Source organism: Dromiciops gliroides, chromosome 2 (assembly GCF_019393635.1).
Source record: "Dromiciops gliroides isolate mDroGli1 chromosome 2, mDroGli1.pri, whole genome shotgun sequence".
NCBI lineage: Eukaryota > Metazoa > Chordata > Mammalia > Microbiotheria > Microbiotheriidae > Dromiciops > Dromiciops gliroides.
In genome coordinates, this window is record NC_057862.1 from 406,277,291 (window position 1) to 406,289,449 (window position 12,159).

Here is a 12,159-nt window from a genome sequence, read left to right on the forward strand (position 1 = left end):
CATTTACAGCAAATGTTAATTAACCAAATGCTAAGCAAAACATGACACCATTCATTCATTCATTCATTCAAACAAGCATTCATTAGGTAATTACTTTGTGCCAGATCCTAGTGATATAACAAACAAAACCATTTGCTGACTTAAGGGAGCTTATATTCTATTGGAGCTTTATTCTATTAATGATTAGGTATGATTTAATAATAATTTTAAAATAAATATAATTAATAATAAATAATAAAAGTTTTAAAAATAAAGCACTTCTTAAAGTTGGTAAAGCCCTTTACATACATTATCTCATTTGAACCTTACTACAGCTTGGCAAGTACCTATTACAGGTACGTGTAACTTCAGATAAGTTGTTTCTTTTTGTTTTCATTTGTTTCCTCGTCTGTAAAATAAAGGCGCTGGACTAAATGCCTTCTAAGGCCCCTTCTAGCTCCAAATCTATGATTCTAGTTCTTACTATTCTTATTTTATAGATGAAGAAATTTAGAACATTAAGTAGCTGCCCATGTCACACAGCTAGTAGCTATTGGAGCATTGGAAACTAGGTCTTTCTAGTTCCAGGAATTTCAAAGTTCTGGGTCAGGAGGGTGGGAAGAGGGAAGAGAATAGTGAGATCAAGAATATGACCCTGCCCCTCTGAGACTGAATTGAAATGAAAATATAGATTATAAGAATTGAAGAGATTGATGAGCTGGGAGGCAATGGTGCTTAAAGTGTACATTGAAGTCGGCTCCATGAGGGCAGGACTTGGGATGTTAAGAAAGGGGGCAGCCAGGTGGTGCAGTGGATAAAGCACTGGCCCTGGATTCAGGAGGACTTGAGTTCAAATCCGTCCTCAGACACTTGACAGTTACTAGCTGTGTGACCCTGGGCAAATCACTTAACCCCAATTGCCTCACAAAAAAAAAAAAAAAGAAAGAAATAAAAGGGATGTTAAGAAAGCCTGTGAGATGTGCATACCCTTTGACCCAGCAATACCACTTTTGGGTCTTTTTCCCAAAGAGATCATGGAAGGGGGAAAGGGACCCACATGTACAAAAATATTTATAGCTGCTCTTTACGTGGTGGCAAAGAATTGGAAGTTGAGGGGGTGCCCATCAATTGGGGAATGGCTGGACAAGTTGTGGTATATGAATACAATGGAATACTATTGTGCTGTAAGAAACGATGAGCAGGAGGAGTTCAGAGAAACCTGGAGGGTCTTGTGTGGGCTGATGATGAGTGAGATGAGCAGAACCAGAAGAACATTGTACACAGTAACATCAACATTGAGTGTTGATCTTCTATGATGGACTATATTCTTCTCACCAATGCAATGGCACAGAAGAGTTCCAGGGAACTTGTGATGGAAGAGGATCTCCAAATCCAGGAAAAAAAAAAAGAACTGCAGAGTGTAGATGCTAAATGAACCATACTATTTCTTTTGTTTTTTATGCTGTTGTTTTTTTTTCTATTTTGAGGTTTTCCATCATTGCTCTGATTTTTTTTCTCTTATAACATGACTAATGCAGAAATAGGATTAATGTTATTATGTGTATATATATATATATAACCTATATCAGATTACCTGCTGTCTAGGGGAGGGGGGAGGGAGGGGAGGGAGGGAGAAAAATCTGAAATTGTAAAGCTTGTATAAACAAAGGTTGAGAACTATCTTTACATGAATGGAAAAAAATAAAATACTTTATTAATTTAAAAAAAAAATAAATAAATGAAGGGAAAAAAAAGAAAGAAAGCCTGTGAGGGGCAGCTAGGTGGCGGGGGCAGCTAGGTGGCACAGTGGATAGATCACCGGCTCTGGATTCAGGAGGACCTGAGTTCAAATCCGACCTCAGACACTTAACACTTACTAGCTGTGTGACCCTGGGCAAGTCACTTAACCCCCAATTGCCTCACCCCCCCCCCCAAAAAAAAAAGCCTGTGAGCCAGCTACTGAACTGTTTAAGAATGGAGGAAGAGTGACCTAGGGGTTGGCAGTTGACTGCAAACAGGTTTGAATAGACAGTGAACCTAGAAGGAGGAAAGATAACTGAGTGATGGAGATGGAGGAAGGGTTTGAGTATGACATTGTGTGTCTCCGTGTGTGTGTGTGTGTGTGTGTGTGTGTGTGTGTGTGTGTGTGAGGGTAAAGGTTCCAGTACTGGAGATGCAGTATCTTCCAGTGGGAGCCAGGATTTCCTAAACTGGGAACTACCTATCTTTCCTCTTCCCAGAAAGAAGGCTGTCCTGGAGTTCAGGCTCAGGTACAGGCTCCAAATCTACATTCATTCTACTACACTACTGTTCACTGCAAAGTTCCTTTTGATCAGGTTCATGAATTGGCAATGTTGGCATCCATTGGGTCCTTAAATTTTCACAAATCCAAAGCCCCGGGTCTTTGTTCTTGTTTCTGTACTCTTTTATAAACTCTAGTCCAAAGAGTACAATTCATATCTTACAATAAACTCATCCAAAAGCCAGGAGGACTCAGCCAGTCAGAATGTCCTCACCTTTCTAGGATCATAGTCAAAACTCCTTTTCTTCTATTAGAGAATTCCAAACCAAGACCCCAGTTAGATTAAAAAAAAATAATACTATAGTATGCATTTAACAAATAAAAAGAAAGTAAATAAAATGCTTGCACTCTATCTCCATCTGAATCCACTTCTTTTTTTTTTTTGGTGAGGCAATTGAGGTAAAGTGATTGGCCCAGGGTCACACAGCTAGTAATTGTGAAGTGTCTGAGGCTGGATTTGAACTCAGGTCCTCCTGAATCCAGGGCCAGTGCTCTATCCACTGTGCCACCTAGCTGCCCCCTGAATCCACTTCTTAAAGATGGCAAAGCCCTTTACATACATTATCTCATTGGAATCATAACATTTTGAGAAGTAGGAACTATGGGTATTATTATCTCAATAATTATCACTAACTGTTATGAGGATACACTCTAATAACACACCACTGCAGTTCCTGAGCCCCTATCAGTGTAAAACTTTTGTTATAAATAACAGTCACTATAACATTATTAACACTTAAAAAAATATTTTATTGATCTTGTTTTTATATTGCCTAGATTTCTCCCTTATCCCCACTCACCTCTCCAAGAGTCATTCCTTAAAACAAAGCATTTTTCAAAAAAAAATTGTTTAAAGGAGAGAAAAAATTCAGGAAAACTGATCAATACATTGAACAAACCTCACATGATATGAGTGTTCCATACCTGCAGATCCCCTGCCTCTGTTTTTTTTTAATTAATAAAGTATTTATTTTTTTTCCTGTTACATGTAAAGATAGTTCTCAACTTTTGTTTATACAAGCTTTACAATTTCAGATTTTTCTCCCTTCCTCCCCTCCCTCCCCCCCTCCCCTAGACAGCAGGTAATCTGATATAGGTTATATATATATATGTATATACACACACATAATAACATTAATCATATTTCTACACTTAGTCATGTTATAAGGAGAAAATCAGAGAAATGATGAAAAACCTCAAAATAGAACAACAACAGCACCAAAAACAAAAGAATAGTAGATTCATTCAGCATCTATACTCCACAGTTCTTTTTTTTTTTTCTTTCTTGGATTTGGAGATCCTCTTCTATCATGAGTTCCCGGAACTCTTCTGTACCATTGCATTGGTGAGAAGAATATAGTCCATACAGTAGATCAACACTCAATGTTGATACTGGGTACAAGGTTCTTCTGGTTCTGCTCATCTTACTCATCATCAGCCCCACACAAGACCCTCCAGGTTTCTCTGAACTCCCTCCTGCTCATCGTTTCTTACCGAACAATAGTATTCCATTGTATTCATATACCACAACTTGTCCCAGCCATTCCCCAATTGGATGGCATCCCCTCAACTTCCAATTCCTTGCAACCACATAAAGAGCAGCTATAAATATTTTTGTACATGTGGGGTCCCTTTCCCCCTTTCCATGCATTTCTTTGGGAGATCCCCTGCCTCTGCAAAGGATTGGGGTGGAGGTGGGGGAGATGTCTGCTCATACCTCTTATTTTGGAACATCATTAGTTCTTTAATATGAAATATTTGCTAAATAACAAGTTAAAATAATCATTAAAAATGTTCAATAGAAGGAAAATAATTAAAATAGGAGACCACTCATAAACTTAGTCATGATCTCCTACCAATGTAAGCTAGTGACAGTAGGGGAGAGTGGGCATCCTCTTACAGAAATCTAGCAGTCAGCTAGATATATATTCCCAAAAGGGTCCACTGACAAAAAGAAGGGCTCCTATTTATCAAAATATTTATGATAATACTTTTTGTGGTATTGCCACAAAAGGACTGCAAACAAAATAATTGCCCATGAATTAGAACATGGCTAAACCAAATTCTAGCTAGTCTGTCTAAAATATCTAATGGAGTGGTCACCAATAAATTATAAGCTTAACAAGAGTTAGACTTTTAAGCTTTTATTAAGGAGAATAAGGAATTGGTGAAGAGAGAGAGAAAGGCCTAGATTCATCTGTCTATCAAAGGAGAGCACTTCTTTAGCTCCGCTCTCCACCCGAGTCCTCACGAAGAGTGTGAGAGCACCAGCCTTGCCCCTCTTTCCTCCCACAAGCAAACGTCACTTCCTGACGCCAAAGAAAAGCCACATGTCTTGCCCTCAGCACCTTCTCCTCATGGCAGAGCTTTCCTATAGTAAGTTTCCAGCAGGTGGCGTCATTCCAATCATTACTATATATGTAATCGAATATATCATTATGATATGAGAAATAAGCACAATGAATATATAGAAGCATAGAATGATGTATACAAATTCATACACAAATAAAGTAATCAGGGCCAAAAAAGCCAATATACATAATTATTATGAGATAAATGGAAAAAATAAGAGCCACAAAACAATTTAATTGAATGTCACAAAATGATAAAGATCAAGTTTTGGTCCGAAAGAAGAGATTGAGAAGAAACCTCCCCTGTTCCTTGCCAAAAGTTGAGTTCAGGGGCAGCTAGGTGGCACAGTGGATAGAGCACCAGCCTGGATTCAGGAGGACCTGAGCTCAAATCCGGCCCTCAGACACTTGACACTAGCTGTGTGACCCTGGGCAAGTCACTTAACCTCAATTGCCTCACCAAAAAGAAAAAAAAAAGTTTGAGTTCACAGCTATAGCATAAAATTAAATTAGATTTTTTTCAATGTGATGATTAATTTGATGGATTTTTTTTCTTTTTCCCTCATTAAATTGTTGTATACATGGACAATTCAAAGGACTCATGATAAATTGCTATCTACCCCCGAGAGAAAAACTAATGGAGTCTGAATATATACCAAGCATACTATTTTAACTTTCTGGTTTTTTTTTCCCCATTAGGGTCTGTTCTTCTTCACAACATGACTAAGATGGTAATATGTGTTACTTGATTAAACATGTATAACCTATATCACATTGCTTACTGTCCCAGAGAGGAGGGATCTGAGGGAGGGAGAGAGGAAAATTTTGAACTCAAAATTTAAAAAAATGAATATTAAAAAATTGCCTTTACATATAAATGTGGAAAATAAAATATTATTTAAAAAATTATTGAATGGGATTGTTCTTCAGGAAGAATAGGGGAGGGATATAGAGCACATTCAGGCAATGTAAAATCAAAAGATATTAACAAAAATCTATTTAAAAAACCTAGCAGTGAGTGAGGCACAAGAGTAGAGAAGCTGGGTAGCTAGGTGGCATAGTGATAAAGCACTTGGCCTGGATTTAGGAGGACCTAAGTTCAAATCTGACCTTCAGACACTTGACACTTACTAGCAATGTGACCCATGGCAAGTCACTTAACCTTCATTGCCTCCTCCCCCCCCCCAAAAAAAAGAAAAGAACAAGAAGAGTAGAGAAAGCTATGTACTCAGGGCAACTTACAAACTCTGGACTGCAGACCTGGATGGATATCAGGGACGTCTTTTAGGGAACATTCTGCAGCACGTGTCACTTACTCCTCTCCGTTGTCCTGCTAGGTGCTGTTCTATCTCTGCACTTCTTGTCACTTTATCAGTGTTAAGGCTTGGAATCCAGAAGATCTGAGTTCATCAAATTTGACCTTACACACTTAGTAGCTGTGTGACCCTGGGCAAGTCACTTAATTAACCCCATTTGTCTTAGTTTCCTCATCTATAAAATGAGCTGGAGAAGGAAATGGAAAACCCGAAATGTGGTCACACAGAGTCACACAGGACTGAAAATGACTGAACTACAACAACATAGCAGTGTTAACCTCTTTTAGTCAAGTCACATTAGTATACTTTCTCAGTGAAATGTCAGTTTTTTTAAAGTATGGAATCTGCTAAATTAATCAGGTTGGCTCTCTATGGCCTATGAGGTGTTCCCCCTACTAAAGCCACAAAGAACAGTAAGGAAACATAGACAAAGCCCTAGTAGGGTAATTCTGGGCTTTCCCCCAGCCAACTCTATTAATAGTATAGTTGTATGTTCAGTCCAATCAGCTCTCAGCAATGCAATCACTCTTCCCTAATAAATACCTCTTCTAGGGGGGCAGCTAGGTGGTGCAGTGGATAAAGCACTGGCCCTGAATTCAGGAGGACCTGAGTTCAAATCCAGCCTCAGACACTTGACACTTTCTAGCTGTGTGATCCTGGGCAAGTCACTTAACCTTCATTGCCCTGCAAAAAAACCCAAACCCTCTTACAGCAAAAATAAACAAAGCATATCTTGCAACACAAAGCACCTGAAAGGTTCCTTCTTTCCAGGTTGTCAACGGCATTAAAGAACAATAAGTTCAGTTAGCTCTTCACCTGAATGAGAATTCTACTTTCCTCAACCCTCAAGAATCAGACGTTGTTTGACTTCCATTGGCTCTCTCAGTTGTCTTTGATGGAAACCACTACTCATCTTCTGATTCTCCTCTGACCAGCATCTTTAAAGTAACAGGAATAATGTTCTCCTATGTGAGAAATAATTATTAATAATCAATATCTTGGGGGACCCAGAGATCTCTCTTTCTTAGTTCTCCCTCCCCTTTCACTCAAAAGGCCAGCTCTTGTTGAGAGAGTCTATCATCTTACCTAAGTCAACCCCCAACCCCAAGCTCACAAAAGGAGCCTTAAGTAGGAGACCTTCTTTTGTCTAGATAGCCCAAGGAATGAGATTAAATCATACTTAGATGAATATATTTGCTCTGACCAGCTTGAATGGAGTCTTGCATTCCTTTCTCTGATATCATCCTAGGACTTCATTTTAATATAGCCCACCTTCATGTCATATCAACCAACTAGATTTGATTAATGCTGACCAATTAGATTTGTTTGGTGTATAATGATCCAGTTAAAGTTGACTGATATATAACTACCCGCCTCTTATTAAAGGGATAGGGGGCAGCTAGGTGGCACAGTGGGTGGAGCACCAGCCCTGGATTCAGGCGGACCTGAGTTCGGATCCCGCCTCAGACATTTGACTCTTACTGGCTGTGTGACCCTGGGCAAGTCACTTGACCCTCATTTCCCTGCCAAAAAAAAAAAAAAAAAGATTACTGAAAAGGGATAATAAAAACTGGACAGGGTAGCCATGTAGGATCACATGTTTGCTCTGGAGGAACACATGCCCTATCTGGGGAACATGAGAAACTAAAGAGATGGTGGCCAATCTGCTTACTGTTAGAAATTGATAAATTGATAATATGCTTACCCAAAACTTTTGTCTATAGTAATTAATTTTCACCCGTACTGCCTTCAACTTTTTTTCTTTAGGCACCTGCTGTGTCTTCTCTCTTTTATCAAATAAGATAACATGTGTCAAGCATTTTTTGTATACCTTAAAGCACTATATGTTAGGCATCATCACCATTACTATATTTCATCTCACTTCTAAAACTTCTAATGCCTCAAATCAGGACCTCCTTATGAGTAGGGACCCATGTCTACCTCAGGATGACAACAGTTTTATCAGGTATAATACAATCAAGTAATATGTTTTTCTCCTGTTCTCCAAACAGTGTAATGGGTCTAGGGTAGTCAGAAGATTGTTTATGTGAAGAACAAAACAGTTAGGCAACTTGCTGACATGTGTTCTTTCTGTGATGAGCAAGTCCACTAATTCTTTTGTTAACTAGACAGATGTACCTCAAGGGTACAAGGAAAGTAGATGCAATGATAACAGGAGACAAGATAGCATACTCGTGATAGAACTAGGAGGTGGCAATGACCCTGGAGCTCAGGAATGCATTTTGTTTGTTTGTTTTTTGTTTTTTTGGTGAGGCAATTGTGGTTAAGTGACTTGCCCAGGGTCACCCAGCTAGTAAGTGTCAAGTATCTGAGGCTGGATTTGAACTCAGGTCCTCCTGAATCCAGGGCTAGTGCTCTATCCACTGCACTCCTAGCTGCCCCTGGAGCTCAGGAAATGTGTAACGATTGAATAATGCCACCTGCGGGATACTTACTGTAGAAGAGTTCTGCCATGAAGGGAAGGTCTTTGAGGGCAAGAACCAGGAGTCTTTTCTTCAGGATTCAGGAAGTGACGCGGACTAGTGGGAGGAGGAAGGAAGAGACTGGCGCTCAGTCTTCGCGCTCTTTCCTGGGGACGCTGGTGGAGAAGGGAGCTAAAATGTGCTCTCCCTTTAATAGATAGAAAATCTAGGCCTTTCTCTCTCTCTTTACCAAATTCTTATTCTCCTTAATAACTGTCTAAAAGTCTAACTCTTGCTAAAGCTTATAATTTATTGGCGACCACTCATTAGATATTTTAGACAGTTTAGCTAGAATTTTAGCCCTAACAAATGTAAACACAACTGTTTCAAGAATCCTCAGCCCCCACCAAAAGCTGTAATTTCCATTTTCAAGTCTCCCCCCCATCTACCCCCTATAAAGCATTTCTTTTCCTCTGGCTCAGGGAGGAAGAGGTCTTAAAAACTTCTCCTCCTAGCCACATCCCTCCACACCAAATAAAACCTTATGCTATCTCTGATTGGAGTATGTGCTTTTTTAAGTCTTTAAATGAAGATATCTAAGAACCAGCCCCACCCAGGACAAACAGCAGTGTGGTTTGTAGTTTTCCAACTATAGACTTCAAAACTCTCAAATGGTCATTTGTCAATGAACTAATGGCCAGAATGTCTTAACAGCTGTGAAAATGGGTACCTTGATTTGCTTGAGTCGCCTTCTTCCCACAAATTATCCAGGTAACCACAATAACTGTATAAGGACTGGCTTTATTGGCTAACATACCAACAATCCTTTACATGATCAAGAGTAATCCAAAAGGGCAGCTAGGTGGCCCAGTGGATAGAGCACTGGTCCTGGAGTCAGGAGGACCTGAGTTCAAATCCGGCCTCAGATACTTGATACTTACTAGCTATGTGACCCTGGGCAAGTCACTTAACCCCCATTGCCCCACAAAAAAAAAATAATGATAAAGTGTTAATTATCACCTGATCAACCTCACTAATAATCAAATAAAAAAATGAAAATGAAGAGTAAACCCAGGTGGAAGTGCAGGGAATCAGTAATCCTGAAGCCGAAGACTTATCTGACTGCTGGATGTGTGACTATGGATATGGACCAGCTATTCCCCAAATTTGAAATAATCCTTTTTCTTTTTAAAGATATCTCCTTATCAAGACCTCTAACCAAACTGCCTATCATCAAGAATGCCTTCTGATTTTTATATCAAAGGCCACATCCTCTACCCCTAGAATTCCTTACATACACCCCCTCCCTTTGGGAGTAGGCCTTTCTAAGACCAACTTTTCTCCAAATTTCTTACCTGTCTTTGTTTAAACTGTATATAAACCCTTGCAATCTATTGCATGGTATTCTATTTGACAACAGGCTAAATAACACCCAAATCATGCTAGATTTTCTTCCCTGCTTAATAAAACCTCAGATCTATGGTAGAGTATTCCAAGCTCATATTGTTCTGATCAGCCACAGTTGGACACAGTAACTTGACTCTAACATAGTGATGTCAATTTTGTTCTCTTTGAGAATGAAGGACAACAGCCAACCAATTTTGTCCAATACCAGGTCTCCTAGGCTTTGAGTCATTCTATCCAAATGTTCACTTGGAGCAAGAAGTGGTATACAAAGGGGCAGCTAGGTAGTGCAGTGGATAAAGCACCAGCCCTGGCTTCAGGAGGACCTGAGTTCAAATCCAGCCTCAGACACTTGATACTTACTAACTGTGTGACCCTAGGCAAGTCACTTAACCCTCATTGCCCCACAAATAGATAAATAAATGAATATATCAATAAATAAATAGCAAATTTTTTAAAAAAGAAGAATAAAAAAATAAAACTTTTAAAAAAGAAAAAAAGAAGTGGTATACAAAATAATATCAAGGAAATGTATGATTATTTGATAAGGAAGAGAGATGGGATTAATCTTGTAGCTAGAGCAAGGAAAAGCGTGAAGTTGAATAGAATTAATATTCTATGGATGTACTATGCCACTTATTTCTTGCCATACCAGGTCATTGGTTCTCATGGGTTCCATCATCACTTCTATTCAGATGACTCCCAGGTCTACAATCCAGTCTAAGTCACTCTTTTGAGCTGTATACAGTTCTACAAACCAACTGCCAGACATTTCAACCTGAATGTCCCAGAGTAATTTCTAACTCCAAAACAGAATTCATTATCTTTCTCATTATCTTTCCCTCTTCCAATCTTCCCTATTACTGTTGAAGGCACCACCATCTTCTCATTCACCCAGTTTCACAATTTTTGTGTCATCCTGAACTCCTCACTGTTGATCACCTGAAATATCCAATCAGTTACCAAATTTTGTTTTTCTATTTCTACAGTAACAAAAACTAACACATACACTGGGGTAGCTAGGTAGCACAGTGGGTAGAGAGTCAGGACTAAAGTCAGGAAGACTCATTTCCCAGAGTTTATATCTGGCCTCAGACAACATTTGTTGTTACAAAATTTCTAGTTTCAATTTTTTCTCCCTCCCTCCTCTCCCTACCCCCTCCCCAAGATAGCTAGCAATGCGATATAGGTTATATATGGACAATCACATCAAACATATTTCTGTATTAGTGATGCTGTGAAAGAATCAGAGCAAAAAGGAAAAACATCAAAAAGAAAAAAAAAATAGAGATAGTATGGTTCAACCTGCATCCACACTCCACAGTTCCTTTTTTTCCTGAATTTGGAGAGCACTTTCCATCATGAGTATAAATGCCTTTTAACAAAGAAAAAATAAGATAAAAATTTTTGTTTTAGTTCATGCAATGACTCCCTATTGCCTCTAGGATCAATTAGGATAAATTTCTCTGCCATTTGAAGTTTTTTTTTTAATATTACATTATTTATTTATTTTGTTTATCTAGAATTTTATTTTTCCCAAATTACAAGTAAATTTTGACATCAATTTTTAAAAAACTTAGTGTTCTAAATTCTCTTCCTCCCTCCCTCCACCCCCCCCCAAGAACTCAAGCAATTCAATATAAGCTATACATGAGCAGTCATGCAAAACATTTCCATGTTGGCCAGGTTGTGAAAGAAAGCAGACAAAAACAAAACTTCAGATAAAGGAACTAACAAAAAAATATGCTTCAATCTGTATTCAGACACCATCAGTTCTCTCTCTGTAGATGGCCTACATTTTTTATAAAACCCTCAGAGTTATCTTGGATCATTGCATTGCTGAAAATAACCAAGTCATTCACAGCAGATCATCTTGCAGTATTGCTGTTATTTTGTATACAGTACTGCCATTTGAAGTTCTTAAACAATATGAACCCTTCCTTCTTACCTTTCCAGCCTTCCGCTTTATTTCCCTCCTCATACTCTACATTTTCAGCCATCCTGGTCTCTTGTCTATTCTGCTCATGGATATCCCATCTTCATATCTCTGTGCCTTTGTATTGTCTTTTTGTCTTGTTTTTTGCTGAGGCAATTGGAGTTAAGTGACTTGCCAAGGGTCACATAGCTAGTAAGTGTTAAGTGTCTGAGGCCAGCTTTGAACTCAGGTCCTCCTGACTCCAGGGCTGGTGCTCTATCCACTGCGCCACCTAGCTGCCCCTTTTGTATTGTCTTTTATGCCTCCTCAATACCAGGTCTTGAGATCCTTGGCTTCTTTTAAAACTCTTTCTTGTACACAGTATCAACAACATTGTGTGTTGGCCAACTGTGATAGACTTGACTCTTCTCAACAGTGCAATGGTTCAAGATAGTTCCAAAGGACTTGT

General features: G+C 38.9%; 1 protein-coding gene across 1 annotated transcript in view; it reads left to right on the top strand.

Annotated features, from left to right (window-relative positions):
- The window catches only part of LOC122738984, a 76,681-nt gene that overhangs the window by 766 nt on the left and 63,756 nt on the right, over positions 1-12,159 (top strand). The gene's annotated exons all lie outside the window — the stretch shown is intronic.